General features: G+C 52.0%; 1 protein-coding gene across 1 annotated transcript in view; it reads right to left on the reverse strand.

The window, feature by feature from the left end:
• The window catches only part of HEG1 (heart development protein with EGF like domains 1), an 89,676-nt gene that overhangs the window by 63,785 nt on the left and 662 nt on the right, over positions 1-25,229 (reverse strand). The window lies entirely within an intron of this gene.

Below are 25,229 nucleotides of genomic sequence, written 5' to 3' on the forward strand. Positions count from 1 at the left end.
ATTTTCCTCATTTGGGAATGATATTTTCCTTTCTGCCTAGAATCAGGCACTGTTGAGAAACCTCTGGGGGAATGAATGAAGTCACTTCTATCGGTATGAGTCAGGCAAGGATGGCCAACCATCTGACCAGTAGAGGCTGTAGGCAGAACCTACGGTTTGGCTCAAAATATCACACACACATACACACACACACACACACACACTTTCCCAAAAGGAACAAGCTATCTTCTAGATCAGCACTGCCTAAGAGATATATAAAGTAAGACACAAATGCAAGCCACATATGTAACTTTATTTTTAAAAGTAACAGATGAAATTAATTTTAATACGTATTTTACATACTCTGACATATTCAAAATGGTAGTATTTCAATATGTAATTGATATAAAAATTGAGATACTTTGCTTTTTTTTTTTTTTTTTTTTGGTATTACACCTGTACAATCCAGAGTACTATGCTAGCTATACTTCAAGAGCAGAACAACCACATGTAGCTAGCTACTGGCTACAATACTGGTAACGCAGTTCTAGGTCAATGGTTCTCAGGTCCACCTCCACCAGCAGTGTGGCTCACTTATTGGGGTTGCCAGGTAGAGGGGAGGTGATTTTAAAATCCTCCATAAGAGATTCTGACAAACTTTCCTAAGGGAACCCCTTTCTCTCCAAATCCCTTGAGAATTGCAGATTTCATGCTTCCTAATCTGTTTCCTGTAAGTGATAATTAAGAGAAACTTCCTGAAGGGGGAGGGAAGTTGCCCGGCATCTGAGCTCCACTGGGGCCCAGCCCCAGACAGGCAAGGGCCACGTTCAGCTGGAAATGGGATATGGATGGGTGTTTTGAGGGGCAGCTACCAAGTCGGTGAGTTCAACTTGAGATTTCGGGGGTTACAGAGACCAGAGACCCACCCACACAGCATATTCCCATTGTTCTTCCTATTTGAACTGCAAGGCAAACCGGACACCAGAGAGAAGGGAAAAGAGTTTGAGGATGCTTTCTCTCTCCTTGGGCCACAAGGAGAGAAATTAGTCTTTAGGAAAAAAGTGATTGTGCGGAGGTGGAAAGGACTCAAACCCACACCCTGAAGCTGGTAGGCCATGAGATCTCACTCAGAATGTGGGACTTGCCTACTGCTGAGCCTCTAAGGTTCATATGGCTATGTCTTTGGGGAAGCAGCAGCATGCCCATCTTCAAGGAACTGGGAACGTCCTCAGTCAGCTCAAGGAATTCCACTACAGCCTTCAAAAGGCACAGAAGGGTCGCATAAAGACAAGACATGGCTAGCACTGAACCATGCGGTCTCCCTGGAGGTTTGGCCAAAGATGGAAGAAAGAAAAAAAAATGCACACCATAAACAAGACAAAAAGGCAGACCATAGTCTTGCCCTGTCCCAGATAACCCTGCCACTACACACTAAATACGCTAAATAAAGTAATTTTTAAAAAATCTTTCTAAAAGCATTGCTGAGTTGGCAAGGAAAGAACCAAGTCTTCTAAGACCAAACATGGACCAAGAGCTGGAATTTAGAGAAGTAAGCTAGTTCTAGAGCTGTAGTTGCCCTGGGGCACCTGCTCAATTTCTGTGACCTTGAACTTCTGTTCTGATGACCATGAGGACAGAGGGGATAGGAGACTCTTAAGGAAGGAGTCTGAGAGGAGACTCCTGTATCAAGTTGAGACCAGGGCTATACCATATCTATAAAGCACATAGGACAAAAAAAATCTGCCCTGCAGAATGGGACAGCAGGGAAAAGTGGCTTTTGATCTTGATTTTGGGTAAAGGAAAATAAATCTCACTCAAGAATTTGTAACCATAAAGGCAGCCCTCATATGGGTGTGCAGCATGAATTCACATACCAGTGTGGTCTAAACCTCAAACCACGGATATATTTTAAAATAGGTCCTGAACTTTGTAATACACTAAAACCACTAAATCATATACCTTAAAGGGTGAATTTTACGGTATGTAAATTACATCTCAAATACACACACACATACCCCGTTAATGGAAAGGAAAACTGGTTCTGATATATAATGCCTCCTACTTGGCAGAAATAAATATAAATGTTCTCTAAATGAATATACCTTCAATCTAATTTTATCATTTATTGATACAATTCCAAGGAATAAGAGATCACCATCAAAAGGCACAACATATATAAGGAAAAAGGGTATCAGTGGGCAAAAGTCAGAAATATAGATAAGCAAAGACTTCAAATACTGGAATTATCAGTCAAAGGATGTAAGTCCATAAAACTACATGAAAAGAAGTTAAGGAACTGAAAATTAGAAAAAGGGAGACTATAAGTAAAGACCAAAAGATATGAAAGAACCCTAAATGAAAATTCTAGAAATGAATAAATTATAGTAAATGAAATTAGGAAACTCAACAGATTAGATATGATTGAAAAAAGAAGTAATGATTACAAGACAGATGATGAGGGAATGCCCAGATGATATGAAAAGATAGAAAATATGAAAAAGAGATGAAGAGACAAAGAAGATAGAGTGAGAAAGTCCAAAATACCTATAACAACCAGGGGGGAGGGGTGCCCAGGTGGCTTTGTTGGTTAAGCCTCTGACTCTCAATCTCAGGGTTGTGAGTTCAGGTCCCTTATTGGGCTCCATGCTAGACATGGGGCCCACTTAAAAAGAAAAAAAATTGAGGGGGGAAAATGACAAATCATCTACAGAAGACAAGGAGACTAACAGCTGATTTCTCAACAGCAACAATGGAAGCCAAAAGACAGTGGATAAATATTTTCAGTGTGCAGAGAGGAAAAACAAGAATTATAAATGGAGTAAAACCATCTTTGAAAAATATTTTGAGACTATCTATCAAAATAGAAACATTTTTAGTCAAACTTCAGTTTATCAACCACCTCCACTAAAGGAAATTATGGAGAATTTATTTCAAGTAGAAGGAAAACAATGCCAGATGAAGGCCAGAAGGGGCAAGAAGATATAATGAGCAAAGAAAACGGTAAATATGTACATAAATCTAGGGCAACACTAAATTTATAAAATAATTTCTCATCTGTAGGATGAATAAAACAAGGTAGAACAAATCCTGGAGAACAATAGCACATAAGTCAGGAGGGGATAATAAGAACCATGTAATGTTGAAGGGTGACTTTCAATTGTGTCAAAATCCATTTTCACATTCCTCAAACTGACCCCAAAGAATAGAAAGAGGGTGTATCACTTCCAACTTGTAGAGCTTTGAATAATAGGAAATTTCCATTGAGAGAAACTAATAAATATTGTCTAAAACCAAAACAAAGACTCAGTAAATAGCAACATAAGCTTTGAGGTCTGGACATGATTACTAAAATAACCTGTTACAAGGGTTGAAAGTGGTTGATTCTGGGAAGCGGCAAATGATGATGGTAGGGGTGGTCAGGGTTTTTATAACAGCCTTATAAAACGTATCTGATCTTCAAGCTGTGTATGAATTTGATTAAAAGTAAACATTTAAATTTAAGGAAGTTATATAACAAACCGGGGTAAAGGTCTGCAGTGCATGGTAAAAGTTTAGCATTCTTAGTACATGAAGAAGTTTTTCAAATTCCTAAGATGTACGTCTTACAGACAAAGAACGTGAATACATGATTCACAAAAGAAAATGTGTAACTGGAGAGTGAATACACGAGAATATTGTTGGAAAGAAAGAAAATACAAATCCAAACTAGAAAAGACTTAAAAAATGTTTGTATATATTTATTTTTGCCTATCACACTGGCAAAGACTCAATAAATGATAAGACGCCGTGTCATTGCGGGCATAGAAGACAGGCACTTGCACACAACATTGGTAAGAATGCAACTGGCACATTCTCCCTGGTGAGACATTTAGCAAGTCACTGCAAAAGCCTTAAAAACAGGCATATATTTCTACCCAGGAATTCCATTTCTGGAAATTAATTGCAAGGAAATTATTAAGGATGTGCGTAAAGTTTCAGGCACAGGGAAGTTTACCACAGCACTGTTTATAATCATGAAAATTGGAAACAACCTGAATTTCTGCAATAGGAAGTTGGTTAACTTAATTATGAGACAACAAAATTTTAAAGGGATGATCAAAATCTATTACTGATACAGTTCTAGATATACGCACTACGCTCACCCCGTACTATTAAGTGAAAACACAAATTTAAAAATGGCATACACCATATGACCTTATGTTATCAAGAGTATATGTTTAAAAAAAATGCATCTCCTAAGAAAAAGAACAACAAATAACGCTGGTGTCTTGGTAAAAGGTCTCCAGGTCTGCAAGCCACCTTATAACAGGCTTTCTTTGGTGCCCAGACCCGCTCCCTAAGGCAGGTAAAGCCTGTAGGCTTGGCTCATGCAACTTGCTCAGAATACAGCCATTTCTGCAACAAGGATGTGAGTGGCACTGACTACCCAGCTGAAGGGCTGATGAGTTTACCTGCATCTGAACCACCCAGCCTCAGGGTTCCTAACCACTCAGCACCTGCGGTGGCCACAGCTGGTGGCCTGACCAAAGGGAGGTGGCGACGACCATCTCTCCGCCCAGCAGGTCACTGCTGGGCCCTGTTGACCTTAGCGACTTGTGGGCTTGCAATGCCACCTCCACCCTCCTCCCCAAATGAGGGCCCTGTTGACCTTTGGCGATGTGTGAGCTGCAGATGCCACAGCCACCTGGATGGAGGAGACATTCCTACCTTTAGTGACCCTCGTCATCGGAGGAGCTCTCCCTTTTTTCCCCAACGAACGTATGAGGCAACATGACAAAGTTGGTCACTTCACCCATACCTTGTGAATCTGTGCTCTCCGCATGAAGGTCCTGTGGTCTAACAGGAAAAGAGCCCGCTTCCTGCCCCCTGCTTGGATCTAGAAACCCAGTGCTTCACAGGAGAAGCACTGGCTGTGGTTAAAGTCAGGCTGTCTGTGCTAGACTTCCGGTTATACCATGTACATGCCCTGTGACCTCAGGCAAGACACATTCTTTCTCTGTGCCTTGGCTGCTTCCTCTGTTAATGGGGGCAGGGACAGCACCTGCCTCCCTGGACTGCGACAGGGTACACACACACGTGAGAGCTTCAAGAGTATCTGGTATGTAGTGAGTGCTACATCCATCACTGCCACTCAGGGGACCTAGGTCTATCAAGTTTGAACACACAGATTTGGAGATGACCTTGGCAGGGGCTGCTAACCGATCCCTTCTCAGTCTCCCAATCCTTCTCTGGGCAGCCTAGGAGGCAGCAAAGGTGAAAACCCTCCTGGAAGCTCGGAGTGGGCTGAATGGCTGCTGGGGCCGCGGGGGCCTCAGTCTGGCTTTGCTCTGTGATGCTCTCCTAGCGAGTGCAGGGAACACCCGGGCGGGGGGCACAGGGTTAGAGCCGGGCCCACCTCTGGCATGACAAGCCCTTGGTATCACTGGCCCATAGGGTTCTAGAACAGGATCCTGCTGCCCCTGGGTAACTCTGGAGGTCCCTCCACTTCTCTTATCGCCTGTGAACTCTTCTTCAGAAAGGGATGAACAAACCCTGCAGCATGCTGGGCCACCTGCTTTGCCACACGAGGTCTCTTTTGATCGTGGACGTACAAGTGCTTCATGTAATTCCACGCTGTAGTTTGGGGAGATCAATGGGTCAAATGCTAAAATATTTACTGAGGTCCAAGGATGAGTCCTTTGAGAAGCCCTGAGTTGTTGAGGGCTACTGTGATTGAATTTTGTGTAAACCCTGAGCGGGAGAGACATTCAGAGCAAAGGGGACAGGGCTCAGCAGGGACCTGCCCCATGTGGGGTTACCTACCACAACCAGGATCCTGCTCTGATGCTTAGTGGATTAGAGAAATGGAAAGAAGGGAGGCCTCAGGCTTGGAGTTTGGGCCAGAGGGGGAGTGAGGAGAAGGGACCGTGCCCTGCCAGGCACTCAGGGGCAGCCTCTGAGGTGGGAGGGGGCACCCTGCAGCTCAGCGCCGGCTGGCCCTCTCATCTCACTCCTCCTTGTCCCCAGATGGTCAGAGGCGATGGCTCACACCCCACCCACGTGCCACAGCAACCGAGCCACGCCAACCAGCCTCATAGTGGAGTTTAGAGGTCCCAACCTCCCGGGTATCTTCAGAGCTGGACGTACCACCCTTCCCCCTGCACTCAGCCCCCCGTGTCAGGCCATCTCGTTCCCTTGTACTATGAACGGCTATTAAATGAACGAGACACTTTCATTGCTTTGACTAGGGTTTTTTTTTCCCCCCAAGTTGACAACTTGCACTTCTGCGGTGCCTTAATGTTCCAAAACATCTGTTTGTGAACCAACATCAGGGATGCTAGCGGAGCCCAGGAGTAGGATTTCCTAATTAGCAGCTGCTACAGAGTCAACTTCTCACCACCCACTCCGTGATTTGGGGGTTTTCGACTTGCATGGTTTCTGAGGCGGAGTGGGTGTGTACAGGCGGAGGCTGTGTCATCCAAAGAGGCCATTTCCTCCCAGAGGGCCCAGCCCGCCCCCACACAGCCCCACGGCCGCTCCTGCAGGCCCCGATCGCAGAGTGAAAGCAGCTTCCCCTTATTTTCATTTCCCTTCGTTGTGATTCAGATTTCACAAACATCTATTCAGTGCTTACCACGTGCTAAGTGTTTTCACAGGCATTTATCTCATTTAATGAGAATGACAGCTGGTCAAGTGGGTACCACTGCGCCCGGGAACGCTGAGGGGCGGAAAGATTAAGTGGCTGTTCGAGGTCACGCACTGGACGGCAGGCACAGGCTGGACCCAGCTTCTTCCGTGACACAGGGCTGTAAGGCACTGGTCGCTGAGCAGTGTCCCCCTGGTCTTCAAATTCCTGCCTCGAGCCCATCTGCAGGGACTTGCTCCTCCCTATGAGGAGCGACGGAGTGTGGGTCACACGGGCTTCTTGGTTTGGGGACAGCTGCACTCACCAGCAGAAACACTGAGCAAAAGGACCCCGGGGTCAGCTTCTCAGAGATCATTTCACAGCTAATGTGAAGAATGATGATAAAGAAAGAGTGGAGACAGGATGGAGAATGAGTCTGAGGGACAAGAAAAGCCTGTTTTCAAAATATGAAGCTGGGCGGGGGGACGCTGTAACTTCCAAGTGGAAATATCTCACAGGCATTTAAAAATTTGGGACTAGCAATGAGGAGGGAGGATGAGCAGATGGGGTAGGAAGGGAAAGTGAGGCCAAGGACTCCCTTAGGGGGATCTTGAATCAGAGGGAGAAGAGGGGTCAGTGAAGGAGGCACAGAGGCCCAGAGAAGGATAGGATGGGTTAGGGGTAGAGCCAGGAAGGTGAGGAGTGCTGGGGCACAGCGGAGAGGCACGACTCGGCCTGCACAAAGACAAGGGATCAAAGTCCCCAGGACTGGGGCAGCCTGGGTGGCTCAGCGGTTTAGCGCCGCCTTCAGCCCAGGGCCTGATCCTGGGGTCCCGGGATCGAGTCCCACATCGGGCTCCCTGCATGGAGCCTGCTTCTCCCTCTGCCTGTGTCTCTGCTTCTCTCTCTGTCTCTCTCATGAATAAATAAATAAAATCTTAAAAAAAAAAAAAGTCCCGAGGACTTTCCGGAGTGTCGCCTGGCAGACAGAGGAGGAGGCTCAGATTGCTAGGGGTTAAGGCTCATGAGGGAAAGCTCTGAAACAGTAAGACACTGAACCCCCAGTTGCAAATTTCCTGTTTTTGGCTCCCCCATGGAGCTTTCCTGGGATCCCTCAGCTTGGGGAACACTCGGGAGAGCTGGGGGCCTCCTAGCCACACGGCTGGATGGGACAGCATGGGTTCTTAGCCCAGTGATCGTGTCCTTCTTCATGACTTGAAAAGAGACTCCATGGACTCAACTGCTTACACAGGAATTGAACTGAAATTAAAAGCTCCCTTTTTAACTCTCCTTTTGGTATCGCAGAAGTCTGTAAACCACGAAAGGAGCGGGACGCTGTCCACCGGGGAGAATGGAATTTTGCCCCTATTCTCAGAGATCGAATTAAGAAATCCCGCGTGTCTACCATCCGCGAAGCACTGCTTTTACAGGATGATTTCAGGGGGATAAAGGATCCCATTAGATCCGGACATTCTGAGTGGCAGGCAAGGTAGGAATTGTTCCCTCGCTGTAGGAAGAGAAAGCTCAGCCTCAGGACTGAGGTCACCTGCCCAGAAAACCCAGAACTAAGTGGCAGGGTGTAGACCAGAGCCCAGCGCGTTCTTTCTGGGGTCCCTGCTAGTCAACCACACCCAAATGAAGCCGATGAGGACGGAGAAGAGGGAAGCTCAGCCAACCCTTCCCAAAGGAATTTATGGCATGCAGCCTGCCTCACTAGCTAGCATCCACAGTGCTTTGCATCATCCATTCTGGCTAAAGTTGGGAAATCGCCTGGGTTGACTCTGGTGCTCCATCCCTCTCCAAAAGTGACCCCAGCCCTTTGGGATCATAGCAGCCAACTAGTCTGACCTCAGATGACAGCAACAGTTCCAAGTCCACACTACAGCCAGAAATGAGTGGCATTTGTAAATTCAAAAAAAAAAAAAAAAAAGAGTTTCCTTTCATACTCACGAGGACAGCCACTATCAAGGAAAAGAAAGAAAAAGGGAAGTGAGTGCTGGTGAGAACTTCGAGAAATCAGAACCTCCGGACATTGCTGGTGAATAGAAAATGGTACAGCCACTGCAGAAAACACTTTGGCCATTCCTTAGAAACTTAAACGTAGGATTACCGTATCATCCAGCAATTCCACTGCAAGGCACACGCACAAAAGAACTGAAAGAAAGGGATCAAACCGGTGTTTGGACACCCATGATCACAGCAGCATCACTCACAATAGCCAAAAGGTGGAAGCGACCCACGCGTCCGATGATGGAGGAAGGGACAAGCAACATGTGCTACCTGCCTACCTACAACGGGATGCTACTCGGCCTTAAAAGGGCGGTTAATTCTGATACCTGCTGCATAAGTGAACCCTGAAGACCTCATGGTAGGTTAGACGAGCCAGTCGCAGGAGAACAATTATTATATGATTCCACTTACACGAAGTACTTGTAGCGGGTAGAGTCATGGGGACGGAAAGTGGGATAGAGGTGAGCAGGGGCTGCGGAGAGGGAGGACTGGGGAGCCATGGCTTGAGTTCCTACTTGGGATAATAAAACAGTTTTGGAGATGGGTTAGTGGTGGTGGTAGTACAAACTTGCGAATGTCCTCAATGCCAATAACTAGTACACGTCAACATGGTTCAAATGGTAACTTCTACGTTATCCCAATAAGCAAATATACACTTAGGGACACCTGGGTGGCTCAGGGGTTGAGCATCTGCCTTCGGCCCAGGGCGTGATCCCGGGGTCCCTGCAAGGAGCCTGCTCCTCCCTCTACCTGTGTCTCTGCTTCTCTCTGTGTGTTTCTCATGAATAAATAAATAAAATATTTTTTTTAAAAAAAGAAAATACGTATTTACTGAGCATCAAGCACATAGAGGACACTGTGGAATCTGCCTCAAGCAGCCTATTGCTTCCAAGAGAGCTGAGTGGTGGGAATAAATCACGGAGATGCTGGTGCCAACGGCCCTGGGGTGCGTGCGAGAGGCGGCCCACCCGGGCAGAGAAGGTAGCCAGCGAGTTTGGAAGAAGGTACAGGGCTGGGAGCAGAATCCCATCGTCCCCTCCACTGCTATACTCTCCCCAGATCCCTGCCTTCACCCCCAGGAATCTGACAAATGAGGGGGATTTCCTGCCGGATGGCTGGCAGGTGGGATATTTGGGGGCAGGCAGGAACCTGGGGGCATGGAGGGAAGGTGGCTGCGGCCTCACCAGAGGGCAGCCGCCCACTCGGCTCAGCTGCTCTGGGCTGTGTTTTGAAACACTGCTGCGGATGTAATGATTCTGGGTGGAGGACGTTTAGGAGCCAAATGAGTTTGTGCGAACAAAAGGCAGCCCTCAATCGGGGACTGTCCAGGGCTCTCGGGGAGTTTCATTTCCTTCCTTGTTCTTGCCCTGAAAGGAGCAGCCCTAAGAAAAACTATTCACATCAAGAAGTGTTTCGACTTGAGACCCGATGATCTGATTTGCAAGAACAGATCCCCGAGGAACAGCCTCCAGTAATGAAAAGTATACAACTTGCGAGGCCCATTAGCCTCCCCTCCCTGTGAGAGTCGGCTTTTGTCTAGCTGAGCATCCTCTGGGGAGAAAGGCAGGCTTGAGGGGCTGAGCCACGACCCAGGGCGGAGCTGGCCTGGAGGCCTTGAGTTTGGGGTCAGGCTTCCAGAAAGAGAATTGCCTCTGAGATGGCCTGGGCGTGCTCAGGAGGGAAGCAGCCTAACTCAGGCAGGAGAGGAAGACAAGGACTCTGATGTGACCTCCTGCTCCTTGCTTTAAAAATAATTCTATAGGCTTAAAAAAAAAAAAAAGGCTTTGAGAAAAAGCCCCAAGGTCAGGTCAGAAGATTCCCATTCAATTAAATAAGTAAACAAAAAGGCTCTGTGCGGGGCGGGGGTGGGGGTGGGGGTGGGGGGTGGCCCTCTATCTGGTGTCTCGGTTTTTCATTGCTCCTCCTCGTCCTTGGAAAAATAAACACTCAGCAGAGGGGCTGAGGAGGAGGGGGCCCGCGGTGCGTGGAGGTGAGGATGCGGTGGACAGGGAAGCGGGCCGTCTCCTGTCTCCCGTGTTGTCACCCTAGCATTCGCTCACACCCAGAGAGGAAGCCCGGTGGCCCGGCTCCACCAAAGGAGGCCTGCCAGCTTGGCCAAACAATAAAAAGGCAAGGAAAAACATCCTGGTTCTGCGGAGGAAGGGGGAGGCGGGAGGGGGGGTTAGCACAAAATGAGACGCGGCCCTGGGCCTTAGCGCTCACTGTGCGTGGCCACCTGACTTTTTGCTAGATTCTTGCCATTAATTTCTTCTGCAGCCCCGTGTGGAGGGGCCCAGGGCTCTGAGGAAATCCCAGAAGCAGCATTTGGGAAAGTCTACGGTGTGGGATAAGGCTGCAGCGCAGAAGGGTCTGCTGAGCCGGGAAGGGGAAGGGAGCAGGACGGGCCTGGCCCATGGGGGGCCCTCCGGGGTCCCGAAATAAAACCCACTTAAAGACATCAATTCCAGGGATCCCTGGGTGGCGCAGCAGTTTGGCGCCTGCCTTTGGCCCAGGGCGCGATCCTGGAGACCCGGGATCGAATCCCACATCGGGCTCCCGGTGCATGGAGCCTGCTTCTCCCTCTGCCTGTGTCTCTGCCTCTCTCTCTCTCTCTCTCTGTGACTATCATAAATAAATAAAAATTAAAAAAAAAAAAGACATCAATTCCAGGTTTACCAACAGGCGTTTACAGTTCAGATCGGGGAAACCTGACACTCAATGCAAAATATCACCAATATTTTAAAAACTCAGTTGTATGCCACAGCTAGTTAAGAAAAAGAGATAAAATAGATGGAGAAGAAAGGAAGAGGACTGGAAAGAGAAATAACGCAAAGGGGAAAGGAGTTACTTACAGAGAGACGGAGAGAGATTAAAACTAAGGGGAGGGGATCCCTAGGTGGCTCAGCGGTTTAGCACCTGGGTGCGATCCTGGAGACCCGGGATCGAGTCCCGGGTTGGGCTCCCTGCGTGGAGCCTGCTTCTCCCTCTGCCTGTGTCTCTGCCCCCGTCTCTCTCTGTCTCTCATGAATAAATGAATAAAATCTTTAAAAATAAATAAATGATAAAGAAATAAAACTAGGGGGAAATAATAACCAAAGTAGGGTCATTACAAGCATGACGACAACAGCAGCCCCCGCTGGGCACCCTGCTGGGCATTTCACGTGGACTGTCCCAGTTGATCCCACCATAACCCCAGCAGGTAGGCAGGTGCCAGTAGGACTCCGGTCCCGTTGATAAGGAAACTGGGGGGCGGGGGTAGGGAGGCCGTGTGGCTGGCCCAAGGCTGCGCAGCCAGTGATACACTGGGACCCCGGCCCAGGGCGGCCTGACTCCAACAGGCCAACCCAAAAAGTCTAACGAAACACACCAAAACAAAAAACCCAGAAATAAAAAAAGGACGAAGGATACGAAAGGGAAGGCCACGAAGAATACAGAGAGCTACAGAGAGATGATGGCCTGACAAACGTGTGCGTGCTTGGCCGGCGGCCGGAAGCATCCTAGGGGTACGTGGAGAGAAGACAGGTAACTGCGGGCTCCTCCCCGGTGAGAAAACGGGTGACGAAGCCGTGCAGCCTCCCTCCCCGCCTCTGCGTTGCGGGCCTCCCTACCTAAATGCCCTCCTTTTCACTTGGGCACAATCCGACTCATTTCTCAGAGAACGCCGCTTCCAAGAGGCCTTCCCCTGACGGCCGCTCTAGCCCGTGACGTGAGAACTTACTCGATCACGGTTCCAGGTCTCTGAGGACAGACTGTGGCTCCTGGGAGGCGCTCGGGAAAAGCTCACTAAGCAGAGCGAGGGGTGCCGGGCCTGGGAAGAACATCCCACTGGGCGGGAGGGAGGGGGGATGAAAGCGCTAGTCACCCCGACAGGAGGCCGCTGGCAGGACAGGGATGGGGAATGCACGCAGGCCAGTGAGATTTCCTAGAATGTTCTCCCTCCCCTACTTTCTACTCATCCTCCTGCGTCCTCTTGCTCCAGGTGCAGGATGCAGGTGGATGCATTTCACCTGCATCCTCCTGCCTCCACCTGCCTCCACTGGAGTAACACCAGGCCCGATGCCTCCCCGCCGTCCCAGCACACGCACGCTCACACAGCCGGTCCACGGGGACGGATTTTCATTTCACCCCTAGGGAGGCACGTGAGCTGGGCAAACTGGCAGCCTAGTCCCCATGTGCAGACGGGAAAACAGGCTCAGAGGTGGGTGCCCTGCCCGGCTCACAGTTGGCTCATTGTTTTCTGACTCCAATCACACGCCGTGTCTACGTTTTCATGGTCATAATTACATTTGCTCCTCCTTGAAAGCCTTGGCAAGGAAGCGGGATAGATATCATTGGCCCCACTTCCAGCACAGGGAAAGTAAGAGCAGGGACATTCGGCAGCTGCCCCAAGCCACGTAGCTAGGAAGGGAAGGGGTTAAGACCCTCAGGGCTCCTGAGCTGCCCCTGGCATCTCTGGGCCCTAACTCTGCCCCTGGCTATACGCAGCAGCACTCTCACCACAAGGCACGGCTATCCTATAAATAATTCCTAAGCAACCACGGGAATCCACCTAACCATGAACATGGTCCTCTTCAAAGAGACCTCATTAAGGCCACACTTAGGCCAACAATGCTGTCACTCCTCAAGCTGTTTCCTAAAATCCTCTAATCTTTAACAGAGCCTGCGGAATATTCTTGAGTTTCCTGAATAATGACCATGTGCTCATCCCTTGGTAATGGATTTGGATTATTCTGGAAACAGACAAAAATTTGAAGCCCAGTCTAGTGACGGAGGCCAGAGGCTGAGATAGCGGACTCCATTTCGGATCCTGGGTGAGGTTTAAGTGCAAAGAACACACCAGAGTGAGTCGCTTGGGACCCAGGCACTGGCACTATACAGGGGCTCCCAACTCCTTCAAATGCTTTTTGAGGACTGTGCCAATGACCTCTGGCCTGAAGGAGGATACCCTTTGGCCACAGAGGTCCTACCGTGATTTTAAAGGCCTATTATTTTGCAGTCACACCTCACAGATTGTTTCTATTGAATCCTTATGCTTCCTGAGCACTAATCGGTCTTCTCAGATGATTATAGGTGAGGGCTGTCTAGGTGGCACTTAGTTCTTCGGACTTCAAGTCTTCAAACCTTGTTCTTTCCTCCCTGCATCTGAAGCTAAGGATGGAGAGAAAGTTCTAGGCGTACCAAGAAGTGAGGTTGGCAGGGCCCGGGGTGGGAAAAGGGCGGTCAAGTAAAAAATGTCCTTGGAAGGTGGACTTGAGTCCTTTGCATTCAGGACTTGTCCCCCATCCAGTGAACCTGGAGGTGAATGAAGGGGGGATTGTCATCAATACAAAGGTCCGTATTTTACAGAGGACACATGACACTTGCATTTCCTAAATGGGGCCACTAATAGGCTCGCTGACACAGGAGATACTGAAAGCACAGGGAGGCTGAGTACCTTCCCAAGGACCCACAGGCTGCAAGCGGTTCTGGTGAAGTGTGAACTGAGGCGCCTGACCCCCCCAAGCCAGGACCTCCCCAGGTGTGACCGCAAAGCCAGCGGGGCTCTTATCCACACCCTGGCGACAGATGATCCCAGGAAAAGTCTCACTCGGCACAAACAAAAGTCCGGGTGGCCCCGGAGGCTACAGGAGGGACACTCACGCCCACACCGAAGCTGTTTCCACCTCCCCCACCACTAAGGGAAGGAACAACGGAGAGGTTTTCGACACCAACCTAACTCATGAGAATCGCTGGTCATGACCTTGCACAGAGAACAGCATCCTACCCGATTCCAACCAGGCGTCTCTCTCCTGCGTTCCCGCTATTTCATCCTCCAACGGGGCGGCTTCAGTGCATGGGGACCAGGATGGCCCAGGGTCAGCCAGTAAGCTTGACCTCGGCCTCCCCCTCTTCTCGTCACCTGTATTCCTCCTTGGTCTTCATCTCCCGACTTAGCTAAGACGTTGAGCAGAAAGCTGTCAAACATGTCACATCCGCCCCCTTGCTTGCAGTAGGCCAGTCCCTTTCCAGCAGAGACACGGGGGCTGCCGTCACTCAGGTGAGATCCGAGCCGCCCCCCGAGGCCCCCGCGACCACGGGAACTGAGCACGCAAAGCCCGCCGGCCACACCACCGCACACATTGCTGCGTGACCGGGAAGCCAGGGGGTACCACCCTGCAGCTCGAGCACCCCGGAGCCGAAGTACAAAGCCCAAGAAATGCGTCTACTTTTAACAGCGTCTGTGGACTTAGAGACGGGCTTTTGAGCTTCTTAAGCGATCTTATGACAGGAGCCCTAGGTCACATGGTGGTGCAGGTGCTGCTGCAGGACCACCTGGGCAGTGAGTGGCCACCTGCTGGACACATGCTCCCTGGGCCAGGGGCGAAGACGGATGTAACCCGTGCCTCCTCTCCAGGAGCGAGAGGTCCAGCAGGCTCCCGGGTGTACTGTGGGGCCCTTTCCCCGTCCCTCACAGGCTCCACAGCTCCTGGACCCTGAGCTAAGAAGCCGGGTGTTGAGTCTCCTCACCCTTCAGGCCAGCATCAGGGGAGTCAGGAGGTGCTGATGGGATAAACCCGACACCCTTAGAAATAAAGCATTTAGCCTGGGGTAGACCAACCCCTTCTTTCATAAGGAAAGAAACAGAAGTGATATGCCCCAAGTTACCGCGTGTCTAAGACGCAGAGCCAAAACTTGTCCCTGAACCTTCCAGAGCCTCCACCTCTGGCCACCCCACATTGCTGGAGCACCATCTTCACACCCAACTGTAGCTCTGTCACTATCCTGGTTGTGAAATTGCTTTACTGGTTGCCAGAACCTTTCCGGGAGTAACCAAGTCTGTGAAATGCAGCCAGTCACATCACTCGGTTGGCAGCGTCTGGGTTTGTCAGATATCTCCCAATCTAAGGTGACCTCTAATCTTGCATCATGTCCTAAACACAGAGACCAAAAGTTTCTGAGCACAAAGTAAAACTTGCTGACCGTGGCTAGAAATCAACCAGGGTAGACGAAGCAAAAGACTGAGAGGCCCTTTTCCAATTTACTTTGGAAGTCTATCTTTTAATGAATAAAAAAAGCTTCCCCCCCCCCACCCCCTTGAAAGAGAGAGAAAGAAAGGCGGGAAAGGCACAGGGAGAGAGTGAATCCTAGGCAGGCTCCACGCCTGGCACAGCGTGCGGGGCTCGATCTCACGACCCGGAGATCATGACCTGAGCCAAAGTCAAGAGTCGGGGGGTTTAATCGACTAAGCCACCCAGATGCCCCAAGAAAGCTTTATAAAGGTCCCTTCAAACCCAAAGAGTCTAGGATTCTAGAGAATTATCAAAATGTTCTTACAGACCCAAAATGGAAATCTAATTTTGCCCATTACGCCACCATTTAAAAGATCAATTAATCATTGCCAAGGAAATGGCTCTCGTTTAGAGAGATACAAGGTCCCTGTGGCATTCTCTTGCCCCATCCCAAATTTTGCATTCCAGTTCTTTCTAAAATGTTCTAATGTTCCTTTCTGTCTGCCTGCTTTGCCCACAGCATTTGGCTAGACGGCCTCCCTGCCCAGACGTAGCCACCCTGACACAACTAGTGGGCAGCTGGCCGCCTGGTCTGCAGGAACCCACCTCAGCGGCAGCTCCCATCATGTTCCTGCTCATCAGACACCACCCAAAACATCCTCTCTTCAACTTGACTCAGACCAGAGGATGAGGTGGAGTCCCAGAAGCTTCCAGAAATGTGGTTAGTAGAGAGATGCTGTGATAGGCCACACCCAACACACACACACATACACACGCATGTCCTATCAGAGGAGGTCTAGATGAAAAAGAGGCAGGAGGGACTGTGTTTTAACCAAGATGCCTGGTAACACACAGGAGGTGGAGAGATCCACACAATCCCACGAGGCTGCTGAGATAATCTGGTACCATTTGGTGGTATTGTCAGGAATCTCAAAATTTTCCATATCCAGGAATTAACGCTAAAAGCAAATAATCGGAGACAAGTAAAAAAACTGATGCACACGGGCTCCCTGCATGGAGCCTGCTTCTCCCTCTGCCTGTGTCTCTGCCTCTCTCTCTCTCTGTGTCTCATGAGTAAATAAATAAAATCCTTTAAAAAACAACAAAAAAAAGGGGGATCCCTGAGTGGCCCAGTGGTTTAGCATGTGCCTTCGGCCCAGGGCATGACCCCGGGGTCCTGGGATCGAGTCCCGCGTCGGGCTCCCTGCATGGAGCCTGCTTCTCCCTCTGCCTGAGTCTCTCATGAATAAATAAATAAATAAAATCTTAAAAAAAAAAAAAAAAACCACTGATGCACAAATAAGTTCATCACAGCGATATAAACGACAGTAAAAAACTGGAAACAGTTGTATATCCAGTCAAGACATGGCTAAAAGCTATAACGGAACAGCATCCATTCTGGGTATCATGTGGAAACACACACGTATTGTATATGTGTCGGTGTGTGTTTGGGGCCGTGTGTATCTTATTCTTTTTAAGTAGGCTCCGTGCCCCATTTGGGGCTCGAATGCAACCACCCCGAGATCAAGAGCCACATGCTTTACTGACTGAGCCAGCCAGCCCCCGCCCTCCCCCCGCCCCGTGTATCCTATTTTGAAACATATAATTTTATTTCTTATCAATGAGAATATGTAACAATGGCTAATGTTATACTACACTTCTAGTAGTTGGGATACAGGCGAGGTTTTCTTTGCCGCTTTCACTTTTCTACAGTTTCCAAATTGTAGATGCTAAACGTCTACAATTTATAGAACCAGAAAATAAGAAAAAAGAAACGGGTGTTAAGATCTTTAAAAGGCAGGGATCCCTGGGTGGCGCAGCGGTTTGGCACCTGCCTTTGGCCCAGGGTGCGATCCTGGAGACCCGGGATCGAATCCCACGTCGGGCTCCCGGTGCATGGAGCCTGCTTCTCCCTCTGCCTATGTCTCTGCCTCTCTCTCTCTGTGACTATCATAAATAAATAAAAATTAAAAAAAAAAATAAAAAAAAAATCTTTAAAAGGCAGACACGATGATGCAGCTTGGAAATACACCTCGATGCTCGCACTTTGTCCTGAGCCCAAGTCAAAAGTGTCCCCTTGTGGCCTCACTGTTGACGGGACAGCAAGGCAGGCTTCCAGCGGGAGCAAATGTCGGGGAGGAGGGGCTCCCTCCGCCTAACAGGGAGGTGCACTCCTGGCCTCCGACAGCTCCCGTGCCAACCGGGGAAGCAGGCAGGCAAGCAGAAGACCCAGGCCGGAGCCGTCCTTCTAAACCCCGACCCCCCGGACTGGCCCTCTGTCCCCTCCCGCGGCCGGAGGGGGCCGCCCAGTCCTCTGTCCGTCGCACAGAGAGGTACAGTATGACGAAGGTATCGCCCAGTCCCGTGCTTGATGGTCCCAGGACACGAGGGCCGGGCGGTCAGAGAAGCATTACCGCAGGCCGGCCTTCCTCTTTCTACCTCCACCTTCGGTCTTTGGACCTACTTTCATGAGCGCTCGCCATGTGTCAGGCACCGAGCCAGCCCGGCCTGCCCCCCTCACCTCCTGCCTCGTCTTCCCAATCCGCTCTCCGCCTCACCCCGCATGGGGCACGGGGAACATCTGACCTCCCTACCGTGCTGCTGGCCCTACGCGATGCAGCCACGGCGCCCTTCCTTCTTCCCAATCCCAAGAGGGGCGAGCTTGCTGGGACCTGAGGGCCCCTGCACTGGCTCTTCCCTCTGCCCGGAGGGCTGGTTCCACCACGGGCAGGGGACACCGTGTGCCTCGTCTCCAGGACACAAAGGAGTGTGGCAGGTGCACACAACTGTCTGGTGTGGTTAGAAGGGGAGCAGAGAAGAAGGGGCCAGAGGGTCAGCCGGCCAGGTCCTACAGACCGGGTATTCCAGCAGGGAGTCTGGATTTGGGATTTGTTGTTGTTGTTGTTGTTAATTTTATTCTAAGTACAATGCAAAGCCCTTGGAGGGTTTTCAGCCTGAGAGTGGGGCGACCTGAATTACATTTAAGAAGATCGCTCTGGGCTCTGTGTACATGGATCAGAGGGAGAGCGTGAGCGGAGGCAAGGAGAGCCAAACAGAGCGGTGCAGACTCAGGGCAGCTTTGTGATCCTTCGAGAAACCGAAACAGCCGGGGTCGCCGTTCCCCCACCAAAACCAAGATGTGGAGGGCGAGGGAAGCAGATGCCTGTTGAGTGCTTCTCAGCTTCTCATTTAAGTAACAAGTGGATCACGTTGGCAACTCCCGATGGCAGAGTAGGGGATGAGGATGAGCCAGCAGGTCCAGGCAGGTTCATGTTAACCTACGTGCGCCTTTACAGCCTGTCGCAGTGTTACGCATAAACCAGGCACTACGTTCAAACCCGCGGCCCTGGACACCGCCGGCCTCCAAACCACCCCGCTCCCCGCGGCAGCTTCAGGTCCGGCTTGCTCCTGGGCCGGCGCCGCGTCCTCTCTTACCAGCTACACTGGATGCTCGCCCCCAACCCGGCCAGGGCCCTGCCTCCTCTTCCCAGTGGTTTCACCCGTCCAGGCTGACTCTGGGCCCGGCTTCCGGGGGCCCCGCTCGGTTCCACGGCCACAAGGACACTTCTGCCGGGAGGGGTTACAGGTTCTACAGTGAAAGCGGCCCCCCAACAGAGGCAGCTCCTACCATTGTCCTCGTCATCCCCACAGCCAGGCAGTCACCAGGCTCCCCCACCTTCCTCTTTTAAATGGCCCTGCAGGCCCCTGGGTGGCTCAGCAGTTGAGCATCTGCCTTCGGCCCGGGGTGTGATCCTGGAGTCCCAGGATCGAGTCCCACGTCGGGCTCCCTGCATGGGGCCTGCTTCTCCCTCTGCCTGTGTCTCTGCCTCTCTCTGTGTGTCTCTCATGGATAAATAAATAAAATCTTGGGATCCCTGGGTGGCGCAGCGGTTTGGCGCCTGCCTTTGGCCCAGGGCGCGATCCTGGAGACCCGGGATTGAATCCCACGTCGGGTTCCCGGTGCATGGAGCCTGCTTCTCCCTCTGCCTGTGTCTCTGCCTCTCTCTCTCTCTCTCTCTGTGTGACTGTCATAAATAAATTTAAAAAAAAAATTATAAAAAAAAATAAAATCTTTAAAAAAATTAAAAGAAAAAAAGAAAGGCCCATGCAGTGCTCCCTTCCAACGTGCACTGCCCCCACTCTAGTCCATGCCTTGCTTTCAGTGGTTTCCCCCAACACAGGGAGGGATAACACGCCGGCCCTCTGAAACAAGTCCTGGGCTGTAGGGAGGGCGGACGCACGCGTGGTCCATCCAGGAGCCCCAGCGCCAAGCACAAAGGAACACTGACCGAGCAAACAATACTGCTTCTTCCTCGAGAGCTGTCAGAGGCTCCTCAGTGCAGATGAGACAAAAACAAACGCCTCAAGCAGGCCTTGAGAGCTCCCCATGATCCACCCAAATCCTCCTTTCCACTCTGGTCTACACTCCTATGATTCTGGACCCTAATGGGTCTTCCCACCGTCCTCTTCCCTCGACTTCCCAGCTCTTGACCACTTCCATTGGAAAAGCTGAGCTCTAGAGGGGCGCCCGGGTGGCTCAGCCGGTTAAGCGTCCAAATCTTGATTTTGGCTCAGGTCGTGATCTCAGGGTTGTGGGATCGAGCACCTAGTTGGGCTCCTTGCTCAGTCTGCTGGGGAATTTTCTCCCTCCCTCTCCCTCTGCCCCTCCCGAGTCCCCCCATGACACCGCTCCTCTCTCTCTCTCTCTTTAAAATAAATAAATAAATTTTTTTAAGAAGGAAAGAAGGAAGGAAGGGAGGGAGGGAGGAAAGAAAGAAAAAACGGAAGGAAGGAGTCAGTCTTGAGCTTTTCCGTATTTGGGATTTCGCTGATGCCAGCACCCTACCCCCTCTGTGAGATCCACATCCAGCCCACACCGTCCTCCTGCCTGGATCCTTGGCCTCCAGCAGCCTCTCCCCCTCCACACACCTCAGTCACCTCTCTCCCCATCATTCCTGGGGTCCGTACAACCTCCTCGTGCTGCTTGCTCCGCTCTGCATCCCTGGCACATCGTAACTGCTCTGGTCCCAGTGTTGGCGCTGGTGCTCCAAAGGGCCTCTGGTCTGCTGGGGGCACCACAGCCTCGCTCTGCAGCACCCGCATCACCTGGCCGAGATCCTCACCCACAGAAAGGGCTCCGTCGGTGTTCTCTGGTTTACAGAGTAGCCCAACGGACACAGACCGCCACATCTGCCGTGCTCAACGAAAGAGGGAAAGGCCAGGATAGAAACACCTTTGTTTCCAAAGCAAACTGAACAGGGACGGGTCGAGGAGGGCATGCACGACATTAGAAAGTGACTTTCCAGCATCTGGGTCGGGGTGCCATTCGACCTCCACTCCGATGGAAAGCGTAGCCCCAACACCCACCTCCTAACACCAGCCCTGTTCCCAGCAGCGAGCCCGGCTCATTCCGCACGGGCGATCATCAACAGAGCTACCTCTGGCATCAGTAACGTCCGCACTGGCATACAGACGGGGCATGATTCGCAATGCCTATATAAAATGCCACCCTGTGCATGCATGCAGACTAACGGTCTTGTCTGGAGCAATTTCCAAAAAGAAAACCAAATTTTTTTTGTTGTTGTTTGGAACCTCTATTCTGCAGCTTGTCCCCATCACCACTGCTATATCCTCATCCTGCCTCTCATCCCCGATCTCCCAAGAAAGGGCAAGCGCAAGGGCCCGAGGAAGGGGGGAAGCAGTGCTGCACTAGGGTCTTAGAGATCCAGAACCACCCTCACCCACTGGACCGCTGAGAACACTGGGGCTGCACCGTATTGTGGCAAGAACACATGAATCTGGTCCCGATCAATCTAAATGTTGGCGCCTCCACGTACAGTATGATCCAAGCTCACCAGGCTTCAGTTCCTACAGCTGTGAAAGAGCAGTGCTATCCCTCGCAGGATTTTTTTTTTTTTTTTTTTTTTTGAGAGTTAAATGGGAAAGCACCAACCAGACACATGGGTGCTCAAAGGCTGGAAGTCCAAACTGATGTCCTTCCCTGGGACTTCCTGCTCATACAGAAGCGGGGTGGGCAGAGGGAAGCCCCGGAAGAAGGCAGTTAAGTGGCTAACGAACCACCCTCCCATCTGTTCTCTGCTCACTTTGCGAGAATTCCCAAGACAGCAACGAGTCAACTCCAAGAACACTTGCTTCCAGCCAGCTTGGCAGGGCTGCTGGAAGTCACGGGGGACCCTTCCCCAGCCCCCCCCGCCCCAGGACTAGGTATTGCAACCACTGCCCAGCTGGGCCCCAAACATCTTTTGTCTCTCTTCTATCCCCACATGCTGTTCGGGTCTTGGGCAGAAAACACCAGTTCAGCATTTGCACCATCGAGGGAAGCAATTAAAGGGTTCTTGCAAGGTTAAAAGGATGTGGCTTTTAGACCCACACACCCAATGAGAATCCCTTTCCCCACACCCTTCCCTTCTATTTGGAGCAGCCTCCATCAAAGCAAGTGGGCTTCTCAGGCTTCTCAGTGCAGCCTCAGCCAGGAGAGAGGCAGCCACACACTCTTCCCGAGGGGGCTGCTTCCTGCCCAGCCTGGGTCTTTGCTGCACCCCCCCCCCCGCCCCCATGGGGTGCTTCCTCCAGAAGTTACAGCCCTTCAGGCGACAGCCATGTAGCAGCCCAGGAGGGGCTGGGCTCACAGCGCTTCCTTTGCTCTAGGGAGCTGCATTTTTGTAAGATTATTAGTCCTTGGGCTGGCTGCTCAGCTACTCGGCGTCATTTCCCCTTTGGGTGGGAAAGTTCTTTCCTTCTGCATTGATTTTCATTAAGACTTAAGCCTTTTTCTTCCCCTTTCATCTGCAGATCTCACAATTCAAGCACGGGCCACGGGGGCCAGGAACACGAAAACCAAGGCATAGCAACTTAAGCACTCAGAAGTGTGGCTCAGAAGAAGCCCTGAGTTGTTCAAACACACACGCCCACACCCACAAGCACACACACACCCAAGAAAAAGGAAATCCCTGGGACTTAGCATCTTCTCTACCTCCACAGGCTCGGACGCCCGCAACGACCTTCGTCTGAACAGCCAGCAGGGTCACGGGTGGACACGCCAATGGGGGACTCGCAGCCCGATTCAGGCGAACGACTCACGGATGGAACAGGAGGATGGTTACTCCTGAACTCTGCCAAGACGCAAAGGGCTAGAACTGGCCCCAAGGAAGAAAAGGACATCTCTGGTCCCTGCTTTTCACACCGTGTATCCAGAAGCCCAAGCCCTGGGTGCCAGGCACCCGTGGGCCAACAGCAGAAGGGGCTGCAGGCAGTTCTCCCCAACAATCACATAAAGCACATTAGTTCTAAGGCTTGCGGCTCATTCCCGGCAGGAGCGAGCACGTCCCCAAACACAAAAACCTTACTGCAGAGCCTGGGTGGCCACCTGTCAGGGGGGCTGAGAGGGCCGCTACCCTCCTGGGGCACCGCGGCCCAGAGGGCCTCTGGAGGCTCCTTCAGGGCTGAGAATCGGCTGCCTCGGGAGAGAGCGGATTTTCCTTTGTGACACGTGGTGGCTGATCAAAAAGGGTCCAGAGAAAATCCTGGGAGTTTAAGGAAACTCAGACTCACAGAAATCACGTCCTGCTGGCTTTCTTGTTCATCATGGCCTGTTCCCCTCCAAGTGGCATCGAACCCCCGCCACGAAACAAGCACAGGTTGCACTTGGATCCTCAGCCACCTTAGTAGCTTCTAGCGGTTTTCAACAGGTGATCGGTTTCCTCTCTTAATCTCACCTTTCTGACATCCCACGTGAGATCCAGCCTTGCATCAGCTGAAGGGCAGGCATGACTTGGGTGGGTTTTGTGGGGGTGCCAGGAGACACCCGCTTAGGTGAGCGTTCCACTTCCCCTGCCTCCTGCCACCTGCGCTTGGGACTCCCACGTGCCTTCCTCCCAAGCCTCATGCACCTGAGATCTGCCTCAGTTCCCTCCACTGTCCCCCTCCCCGTAACGCCCAGCTTTCTGTGATCTACGGGGACACTCAGCCAGGGGACACTCAGCCGTGAGAAGGAAGGCGACGACTCATGCACGACTCACATGGCAGCCTTCTCCGGCCCGGGGCCCTGCAAGTCCCTGCAAGTCGGCACCCCCCCCCCGCCCACCCACCCCTGGCAGACGGGGCCCCGCAGCTGGGAATGCCTCACCGTCAGCACAGACACCTGCCTCCTTTCCTGGGGGTCTTCTCTGAAATGGCCTCGATCCCCTGCACGCACTTTCCATCTAGAAAACTCAACAAAGTACTACGCAGCGTCGCTACTGAGAAAGCCAGGGCACGCACGCCCTTTTACGGGGACTCCTTGCCGTGGTCCTTAGAACAACGTATGTGGCAGATCAGCTGAAGTCAGGGTCACAGTGGACAGGTGTGTCTCTGGCAGGTGTCGGCAAGCGCCTTTCTCCCCTCCCCTCCCTTCCCGTTCCTCAGTTTCTCCGCCTTGCGGCCCGTGGCTTAGGTGTTCGCCAGGACTTCTGCAGCGGTGAGAGTACCCCGAGCATGCAGCTGACTTTTTACTGGGGGTTTGACCACTTTTTAAAAACTTTTTTTCTTATTCCGTTAGGGCAAGCATCCCTGGGCTCCACGGAGGAAGCTAGTTCCTGTCCTGGAGAGCGCGGGTGACAGGAGACACTTCAACGAAGTGCCAGCGAAGAGGATGAAGTCTTCTCAACCCTCACCTAAGCTCTGAATCAGTACCTAGCGTTGCCAGCAAGCGGGCTTTGGCAGGAAAACCCTGAGAGAGCGAGAGAGCGAGAGAGCGAGCACATGCCTCGTGTCACTCACAGGAAGGCAGCGGCTGCCACCACCACGCTGCTGACTGTTCAAAGCACTTTTCATTTATTTTTACTTTCACTTTGTCATGCCGTCACCCGGAGCCTAGGACAGGCAGGGATCATCCCTTCCATTTCGCAGATGGAGAAACTGAGATCCAAAGAGGGGACACTCCTCCGGGGGGGCACCGCGGTCCACCGGGGCCTGCGCCTTCCTCCCAGGTCTGCAGAAGCAGCCGCACAGCGAGGTCCCCAGGCCCGGGGAGGCCCGGAGGCCCGGGGGCAGGTCCCTCTGGGGCAGGACGGGCAGTGGCTGAGCAGCAGCCCCGGGGAGAGGAGAGGGATGGGGGGGCAGGGACGGCCGGAGCCCTGCGCCCCCCGCGGCCTGCGCACCGCCCCCCAGCCCTCCCCGCGTCTCCGCTTCGCTTCTCGGGGCCAGCGGGGCGCCGCGTTCCCAACTACGTCCTTTGTCCTTCCCAACATCCTGAGGCCGGACCCCTTAGAAGCCAGCTGGGAATGTGTGAAAGTTAGGCTCTGCACCCGGAGAGGCCCTTTCTGTCTCCGAAGGAAAAGGGGGGGATGGGGGGTGGGATGGGGGTGGGATGGGGTGCGGATACGGGGTGTGGGGTTGGGGATGGGGGTGGGATAGGGGTGCGGATGGGGGGGTGCGGATAGGGGGGTGTGGGGGTGTGGATGGGGGTGGGGGGATGGGGGTGTGGATGGGGTGCGGACAGGGGGTGTGGGGTTGGGGATGGGGGTGCGGATGGGGGGGTGCGGATAGGGGGGTGTGGGGATGTGGATGGGGCATGGGGGGGATGGGGGTGGGATGGGGTGCGGACAGGGGGTGTGGGGTTGGGGATGGGGGTGGGATGGGGGTGCGGA

The sequence above is a fragment of the Canis lupus genome, chromosome 33 (assembly GCF_003254725.2).
Source record: "Canis lupus dingo isolate Sandy chromosome 33, ASM325472v2, whole genome shotgun sequence".
In the NCBI taxonomy this organism is placed as follows: Eukaryota; Metazoa; Chordata; class Mammalia; order Carnivora; family Canidae; genus Canis; species Canis lupus.